Consider the following 7973-nt stretch of genomic DNA (forward strand, 5'->3'; position numbering starts at 1 on the left):
TGATGGACAGTTCACATACCTAAGGACTGAACTGAAAACCTCTAATTATATTTTTGCACGATTTGATTAAAAGACAGGTTATAGCAATCTAAAATATGACACAAATGAACATATCTATGAAACAGACTCAGAAGTGAAGAACAGACTTGTGGTTGCAAAGGGGGAGGGGGGTCGGGGAGGAAAGGATTGGGAGTTTGGGATTAGATGCAAACTAGTATATATAGGATGGATAAACAACAAGGTCTTACTGTATAGCACAGGGAACTAAATATCCTGTGATACACCATAATGGAAAATAGTATGAAAAAGTAGTATATCTGAGTCACTTTGCTGTACAGCAGACATTGACAACATTGTAAATCAACTACAATAAAATGAATTTTTAAAAAAATTATCTTCTTGCCATAAAAACTCAGACACAAAGGTCCTTCATATACCTATTTTGCCATGCGGGGATAAGCCAAAATACTACTTGACCACTAAACAACACCCCACAACCTTCTGCTCTTCACCCAATTAATGCTCATTTTGTGCACATGTCAATACACTTTAATTTTGCAACTATAAATAACTAAATGAACTACAATAAAGTTTTTTTAAAAGACAGGTTATAGCAATTATTTTATCATTGCCAGTTAGCATTGTAAGAGTTTATGAGACTGGGACCCTCAACACGACTTCTTATAAACCATACTTTTGTGGTACATATGTACAAACAAAATTAATTGATTCTTGGTCCTATTGGCTGTCAATTTCAGAGCAGTGTTTTTCCCACAGTAAAAAAAAACCCTGCAGGATATAGCACCGCCCAAAATTTCAGTAAACCTCACAAGAGCACATATTTGATAGGGTACAAAAACTAATGAAAGAGCATCAACATTGAAGAAGTCAAATAGAGCATAACTCAGAAGTCAAGATATCTCATACTTAATTTTCTACAGCTTTTTTTTTTTTTTGCGGATCTTCCCGCACCAGGGCACGAACCCATGTCCCCTGCATCAGCAGGCAGACTCTCAACCACTGCGCCACTAGGGAAGCCCTAACTTTTTTTTTTTTTTAAGTGTATCTTAGATCTCCACCAAAAGGAAAAAACGAAAAAAGAAAGTATACAAGTCTTGCTTATGGTTACACAGAGAGACGGGAGGAGGGAGAGAAGGTCACTTACTGGTCAGTGACCTCCATCCACATCATTCCAACTCTGAAATAAGGTCATAACAGATGATGAGTCGTTCATTGTTTTCTTTAGTCTTCTGATGAATGAGAAGCACTGAGAAAGGACAGATTTTGTCCCCCAGCAGAAAGCCAGGTGAACTTAAGAAGGGGTTCATGCAAAAAAAATTGCACAATTGTCTAGTTTCTCTTGAGTTTGGCTTGTATGGCTTTACCTGATTTGGGCATTTTGTGATTTTCCAGAAAATCAGGCAACTCTCATATATTCAATTAAGGAATGCACTTGAGAGCCAGATGAGCATAATTTTTTGTAATGCTTTTGCTTTTATTTCTATTATGCAAGTTGTTACGATTTGACTGTCTACCCTAAACCAAGGTTCATCTAATATCTTTATTTCAGACATCTTAATTTCTTGCTAACTAATTGAAGGTAATGTATTAGCAGAGCAGTGACTACCTCTGTAATTAAAACTGCAGATAACTATTAATTCAAGTTCAATGAAATCCTTCATCTTCCCTAAATCTTTTTCAAGTGGCCTGCTGTCAACAGTTCTCTACAGTGATTCTCAAGCTTTAGGGAGCATGAGCGTTGCCTGAGACATTTGTTAAAAAACACATTGCCTGGCCCTAACTCTAGAGTTTCAGATTGAGTGAGTCTGGGTTGGGACATGAGAATTTGCATTTCTAACTAAAGTTCCTAGGTGATCCTGATGCTGTTGGTGTAAGGGTAAAATAAATTAGAAATGAGAAAAATATTTCGTTCTCCCTGGTGCAAAGAAAAAGAGAGCATTTACTTTAGAAAACTTGCCCTTGTGGGCTCTTTCTCTGCCTTTTGAAATATATGGAGATCTTTTTAAGGGCTAAATAAGCCTCTTTCCCATTTTACAATCCAGGAATTTCTCTTTGAAAGGGGACCCGGAGCCATCACATAGAACTGGAACCGTCAAGAAGATAACACCCCTTCCTCCCAATTTCCTGGGAGTATAGGAGCCTAACTTCAGCAGGTACCTGTCTCCAAAAACAAACCTACCTTCTGTCATAAAGATATGAGAAATTTATTTTTCCCTTATTTGAAGGCAGTTAATCCTCTTATTTGAGAATCAGTTACCCTTTATCTTGAAAACGTAGAGGTAATTGGTTTCATCTGCCTGGTTATGTAAATGGTTGCCATTTCTTTTTGTCTTTGCTATCTATCCCCTTAGTGGCTTTTCTGTGATTCACATTACGTTCTGGTTTAATGCTTTTTCAAAATAAAACCCTCTTATTTCTCTTCTATCTTTGTGAAGAGGTTTTCTAGGTTGACCAGACATTTTGTTTTTAATTATATTTTCCTGACATTGGTCAGGGCTACACTTTGAGAACCACTGCACATGAACCTACCTGTAGAATTTTACATTTCTCTCTAGAACTTTACCTTATTGGTTTCAGCCTGTGGCATTTTAGATCTTTGACTTTTTCAGTTTTGATTCTGTCATCCTCCTTACTTGATAACATCTACAAAATTGAGAAATTTATGTTTTCCAAACCATTAATAAGTTCAAAAAAGAGGCAGCAAGGGTCCCTGTAACATGCAGTGCTCACATTATTAATCACCAGACAACTCTCTATCATGTTATGTGCTGGTACTGCGGACACAGCTATGAACAAGACAGTCCTGATTCTCCAGGAGCTTACAACTGGGAAGATAAAGAGACAGGCCATTATAATGCAGGACTGCAGCAAGGAGGGGACAAGAAGAGCGTGCCTGTGGTAGCACAAAGTGGCGCCCCGAAGCCAGCCTTGGGGGGTGTTAAGGACTGAATGTTTGTGTTCCTCCAAAATGCATATGTTAAATCCTAACCCCCAATGTGCTGGTATTGGGAGCTGGAGCTTACCGGGAGGTAACGAGATCCTGAGGGTGGGGCCTGCGTAACCGGCATTAGAGCCCTAACAAGAAAACACGGGAGGGCTTCTCTGGTGGCGCAGTGGTTAAGAATCCGCCTGCGAATGCAGGGGACACGGGGTCAAGCCTGGTCCGGGAAGATCCCACATGCCACGGAGCAACTAAGCCCGTGCGCCACAACTACTGAGCCTGTGCTCTAGAGCCCACGAGCCACAACTACTGAAGCCCGCGCGCCTAGAGCCCGTGCTCCGCAACAAGAGAAGCCACCACAGTGAGAAGCCCGCACACCGCAATAAGGAGTAGCCCCCGCTCACCGCAACTAGAGAAAGCCCGCGTGCCCAACGTGCCCAACCAAGACCCAACGCAGCCAAAAATAAATTTAAAAAAAAAAAGAAAAGAAAAGACGGGAGAGCTTGCTTCCTCTCTCTGCTCTCTGCCATGAAGATACAGGAAGATGGCCATCTGTAAACCAGGATGCAGGCCCTCACCAGGCCCAGGATCTGCCAGCACCTTGATCTTGAACTTCTAATAAACTTGGAGACTACGTCGGCCTGCATACATCTCCTCTGGATTTTAGGCAGCTGGGGCCTGAATTGCATTAATCTAATGAGAAAGGAAAGGGTTTTGGTTTAAGGTGGAGGCAACAGAAGTGGAGAGAAGAGGACAGATTTGAGGTATGTTTTGGAGACAGAAATGGCAGGCCCTACAGATAAATGGATGTGGGAAGTGTTTCTTCCTGTCTCCCCAGTCACGAATACTGCAGATTCCATTTCCATATTTCTACATCCCCTGTTTTGTTCCTCTCCAAGAGAGAAGGAGGGAATAAAGTGATTGGTCAGAGCTCATTCTTTGGACATCCTTTTCCTTGTGGATGGATCTGGAGACACACCCCCTGTGCGCAGGCAGAGCTGGTCCTCTCGTTCCTATTGTCGCTCTGCAGTTTGGCACTATGACAACAGACTCCTGACTACATCCCTTCTTACTCCCTTCCAGCCCATTGTCCACACGGGTCATGGTTACTTTTTTTAATTTCCCCAAGTAGTTCATCTGATTTACCCGAAGAGACTTGGAAGTCTATTTTCAGCCTGCAACAACATGGATGTTAGTAAGAAGCACTTCCAGTCAACTTTCTTCTTCACCTTGATGCAGAAATTTTGCCATTTTTATGACATAATATTATCTACACTTCACGTTTTCCTCACTGGCCTCTGTTTTTTTTTAAATTTTTTTGTTTGTTTGTTTTATGTGGTACGTGGGCCTCTCACTGTTGTGGCCTCTCCCATTGCGGAGCACAGGCTCTGGACGCTCAGGCTCAGTGGCCATGGCTCACGGGCCCAGCCGTTCCGCAGCATGTGGGATCTTCCCGGACCGGGGCACAAACCCGTGTCCCCTGCATCGGCAGGCAGACTCTCAACCACTGTGCCACCAGGAAAGCCCTGGCCTCTGTTTATGACATTACCCCTTTGTCAGGTGACTGTAAATATCTGCATCAAAAAATAAAGCCACACAGAATCTCTCATTGAAAAATGAGAAAAGAATAGGTTGATAGAGATATTTTCCATTTCTGAAAGGCTTATTAAAAATAAAACCCCCCAAATCCATTACAAGTTATGAAAAATGCATTGACTGACCTTTGAAGTTCAAGCAAGCTCTAAAAGAGCAGGATAATTAAAGAAGACAAGCAAAACGTCCAAGAAAATATATGAAGCTTGAATAATCAGCACGTTTAAAATAAATAATTTATCTTTATGAGTTATCGATGATCTTATAATTCATGAATGCTAAGAAAAACATAACAAGAAGTGATTTGTAAAAGGTCATCAAAACCAAGTAAGAACACAACCAGCTCATTGCTTATCTTGCAACTGATTAAAGTTCTAAAAGGGAAGGAAAAAAAGCAAAACAGGGGGGTGGGATGGGTAACAGAAAGGGGTCTGTACTTGATTGCATAATGTCTCCCCCCAATTTTTGTCTGCCCAAGAAATCAGGATGTGACCTTATATAGAAATAGGATCTTTGCAGATTTAATTAGTTAAGTTAAATTGGGGTCATGTTGGATTAGGATAGGTCCTAAATACAGTAAGACTGGTGTCCTTATAAGGGGAGAGCATGCAGAGAGAGCCATAGACACACGCAGGGAAGAAAGGCATGTGGCAACAGAGGCAGAGATTGAGCAATGCAGGGGCAGGTCAAGGATGCCAAGGATTGCTGGCCACCACCAGAAGCTGGGAGAGACACATGGGAACCTCAGAGGGAGCATGGCCCTACTGAAACCTTGATTGAGGCTCCCAGAACTTCAGGAGAATAGATTTCTGTTCTTTTAAGCCACCCAGTTTGTGGTATTTTGTTATGGCAGCCCTAGTACACTAATACAGAAAAAAAGAAAGAAAGGAAGGGAGGGAGGGAGAGAGAAAGAGACAAGAAGGAGGGAGGGGGAGGGAGGAGTGGAGGGAAGAGGGGAGGGGAGGGGGGAAGGAATGAAGGAAGGAAGGAGGGAAAAAATTAGTACGGATTTCAGAAAGTAAATAATGCCTTAAAGAAAAGAACACGGAGGGACTTCCCTGGCGGTCCAGTGCTTAGGACTCCGTGTTTCCCTGGTCGGGGAACTAAGATCCCACAAGCCACGTGGTGCAGCCAAAAAAAAACAAAACAAACAAACAAAAAGCATGGAAAGATCATAATTTGTGGGTCTCTCCCCTCCCCTTGCAAAGTCATTAAACTAATCTGACCATCGTGAAGGACTAATGGTCAGATTCTGATGTGTTTTCTACTTCTATGGAGGCCTCAACAGACAGAATTTGGTCTCAGCTTCTATCTCCCCAAACTCCCCAAATCCCCTGCAGGGCTCCTCCTAGAACCTGGCCCTGACCCACTCAAGACTGAAAAAGATCTTACATCAAGAGCCCCCGAACAGCCCGGGGAACCAGGCCTTTGACTGCCCATCTCTGTGAGTTGGTCCTCAAGACCAGACCCTATCGTTCAGTTTATCTGACTACCCAGCCCAGTTCCCAAATCTCTCTCAGCCTAGGTCCTGTCCTGCTGTGAAACGACCAGGTTTGGATAGATACATGGGTACTTGCCAGGTTCCTTCCTGGGAGGGGTTAATATTGTAGACTTGGTCAGAACTTCATTTATATGCATAATTTCCTTGAATAGAACAAATGTATGGTAGCATAGAAAACCTATGACATGAACGTCTGGACATGTAAAAATCTATGAGAGCCATAATCTTCATTTTTAATAAACTACCAATGCCATTTCGAAATTGTGAACTAGCTTCAGGTTCTCAGATGTATAGCTTTCATACTTCAAGGGATTAAACACAGACACACACACACGCACTTCCTTTTAACAAACTTACGTGGACCTAGAAGAGAGAGTGTCATTGCAAACAATACGGTTTGTTTATGTGATAATAACAAATATTAACTGAGAACTGAACAGTTGTCACCATTATAATGGCCTTAGCCCATAGAGAGGCAAGTTCAGAGTGAAGTATTCTTTTTTTTTTTTTTTTTTCCCTTCCCGGACTGGGGCACGAACCCGTGTGCCCTGCATCGGCAGGTGGACTCTCAACCACTGCGCCACCAGGGAAGCCCAGAGTGAAGTATTCTTGCACAGTTTTTAATGCTGAAACTCACTGTGCAAAAACGAAGTGGCAGCATCAGCCCAGGCTCTGGATGTTCCAAAGTCGCCACCTCTACTTTTTTTCATGGCACTTAACTTCTTGCCTTGTTAAATAGTGGCTGAATGAGTGATTGCATTATGTCTCTTTCCTCCCATTCCAGACTTACTTCTTGAGACCAGGGGACCAAGTTTTATGCAACTTTGTATCCACTTTCCCACCAATATTCAGAGCTTGAGCTTCCCTTGTGTGTTTAATGACTGACTGACAGTTCATTTGAGAAAGAGAGTAGTGGGTGGAGGATTAGAATGGATCAGTAAATATAAGTGTGTGTGTGTATCTCTTTCTATCAGTTCTTGCTAATTCCTTCCTGGCCAATATGGTAGTGATTCTCATATTCAAGGATTATACATGTACCTTTTTAAAATTAAACAGAAAAAAAGATTCTCACCTATCCCTGAGGCTGGCTTCAAGTATTAGAATGTCACTTTAACATATACAAATTGAACCAACTATAAATCCTTATATGAGTTAAATCTCTGTAGCTTTTACACACTATTAAAATGACAAATTAAATACAAACCAAATTTCAAAACCAATAAAATTCAAATGAATGAGTTAAAACTAAATTATGGATGTGCCTTGCTGAAAATAAATGACTCCTTAACAATCTGAATATGGTACTAATGATAATGGCACTCTATATGCCCTGTAGACTCATGGCTAGTGGGCTACTTTCTGGAACATTTACTTATTTCTGCCTCTATCGGTTGAATTGTATGCCTGCTGAGAGTTGTATTCCTCTATCCCCAGACATATTTATGCCAGTCGTACTTTTTAATCTAAATATGTAATTCAGTTAAATATTTCACAAACTGATAAATCATTGTGAGAAGAGGTTTGCTTCTATAAAAAGAAATCTGTTAGATGCCTTAAAAAAATTGAATAGCTAAATTATGTTATGTATAGGTGAGACAAATATAAAATATTGGCTAAAAAAATTCCAAAAATCTAAGCAATAATCATAGTTTCAGAGTGGGTTTAAGTTCTCTATTTTAAAGAAACAGTATTACATTTATGAATTATTTACAACATGACAATCTAATCACTGAACCTCTTGACCCTGTATCAAATGCAGGTTAAAAAATGTACATTTAGGGCTTCCCTGGTGGCGCAGTGGTTGAGAGTCTGCCTGCCGATGCAGGGGACATGGGTTTGTGCCCCGGTCCGGGAAGATACCACGTGCCGCACAGCGGCAGGGCCCGTGAGCCACGGCCACTGGGCCTGTGCGTCCAG

The sequence above is a fragment of the Lipotes vexillifer genome, unplaced genomic scaffold (genome assembly GCF_000442215.2).
Source record: "Lipotes vexillifer unplaced genomic scaffold, Lipotes_vexillifer_v1.1 scaffold605, whole genome shotgun sequence".
NCBI lineage: Eukaryota > Metazoa > Chordata > Mammalia > Artiodactyla > Lipotidae > Lipotes > Lipotes vexillifer.